Consider the following 2,200-nt stretch of genomic DNA (forward strand, 5'->3'; position numbering starts at 1 on the left):
ATAAAATAAAACCAAAGATCACCATAGTTCAAGGACCATCATTAGATCATTTCCAAAAAAATTCATAATTTTTAGATACTCAAAAACATTTTTAAGGCATTAAAACATAAATAAAATGAGAGAAAATATTAAAAATATCAAATGATAAAATAAAAATATGGAAAAATATTCATAAAATCAGAAATAAACAAAAGCATTTTTGGTATTTTTTTCATAATTGTTGGATAAAAAACAAAAGAGTTGTGAATTTTTAAAGAAAAAAGAAATAAAATAGAAATCAGAAAATATGGAAAAACAAGGAGCGCTGGATCTATTTCATTAAATGGCATGGCAAGATCCAATGGTCATCAGCTTGCAGCATATCATAGATCTTAGCCAAAGCAACCACACAAATTCATTTAAAACTTGAGCCAATAAAAACATTTCAATTGGCATTTTCTCATTGGTTAAATATGACACGTAGGTCATCTTCAACCTCCACCCAAGGAAATCAATGAAGATTTGTAGAAAACACCTGATTCTTCAAGGAGTAACAAATCAAGATGCTAATGGTGTCATTGAACTCGTCTCATCAAGACGATCTCAACCATATCCTCACAAAACATTTATTGAAACCATAACTTACTCAATTTGAAAAAAACCAGAAGAACTTTGAAAATAATTTTTAAAAATATGAATGGTTTATGCATCTGTTCAACCAAAATGAACATCCAAAAAGCATCATCAAGTTAAAAGCTACATTGTGGTATCAAAAACGAAGCAAAAGGATATTTCAAACTACTTGTTCGAAGTAAGGAGAAAGAGCTCTGAAACTGGACTTGGTATGAGAAGATTAGGGAACAATTTAATTTTGTTTCAATTTCTTTAGCTTCAATGAAAATCAGGGAAGGTTTATGAATAAAAAAATTGGACCTGGAAGCTTTTGAAGTGTGGATTCGAATTTGCAGAAAAGTGAGCTTTGGAGAAAGTTTCTCAGGGTATTGTTAGCCTCAAAAGCTTAGGAAATGAATGATATATGGTCCTCTATTTATAGGGGAGCTGATAAAATCAAAAAGCGTGTGAAATGATCAAGTTTTTAGTGAGCTTATACAAGGTTGAATCATCTTGAAGTGGTTGGCTTCTCAGCCTCAGATTTTGTGGGATGTGCGGACTTAAGAAAATCCACATTTTGGTACGTTTTTCTTCTGGCTGGAGGAACATTATCATGGAAGAGTGGAAACTATTCTACAATTGCTACTTTTACTATGGAGGAAGAATTTATGATGTGCTATGAGGTCATAATTCAATCATTGTAGTTGTGGAACTTTACCTTAGAGTCTGGTATTATCGACAATATAGCTAGGCCGCTAAGGATTTATTGTGATAATTTTGCAACTATCTTCTTCTTTAAGAATGATAAGTATTCAAAAGGTGTCATTTAAACACATTAGTACAAATTTGATGATATCATATTCGTTAACTAAAGGGTTTTCGCCCAAGACAATTGTTGGCCAAGTAGAAAGAATGAGCATTGTATAAAATTCCTTGTTAACATTATAGTATGATTGGTATATACATGTATAGTTTAATGTTCATGTTGTATGACACTTGTGAATTCAATTAAAGTTATGTTTCGACTTAATTTTGTTATCCACAATATGTTGTAAACATTTTGTTTATATGTGATGACAAAGGTGTCTTTAGACATGAAAGACACATATTATTGTATGTCTTGAAGTTATTTGAATTGGATTAATTTGTGATGCATAGAAGGAATTAAGTTGATGAATAACTTGTGATCAACATGATTCAATCATTTCAATTCAATTAAAGATTAGGACTTGATAATTTCTATGAGTCGTGTACAATTATGGTATAAATTTTTTTTTTGGTACCAAGTTTCAAACTGAGTACCTCTAGGTTGAAGGGTATGGCTACAACCAAGTGATTTCTCGGGAAACTGGCAATTATGGTATAAGATTAAAATATCAAGTTGTCACATAAATCAAATGAGATACTATTGGATTAATTTATTAGTCCATTAAATATGATCATGTTAATAATTATTTAACTTAAATAAGAGATGGTCTAATGTGATGGTATTTGGAGTTAATGGTAATTAAATTTGGTGTTATTTTGAAATTCTAAATAAAATTCAAATATCTCTCTCTCTTTCTCCCTTATGACGGTTGAAAATAAAGTAACTATAAAATAGGAATAT

Source organism: Vicia villosa, linkage group LG3 (assembly GCF_029867415.1).
Source record: "Vicia villosa cultivar HV-30 ecotype Madison, WI linkage group LG3, Vvil1.0, whole genome shotgun sequence".
NCBI lineage: Eukaryota > Viridiplantae > Streptophyta > Magnoliopsida > Fabales > Fabaceae > Vicia > Vicia villosa.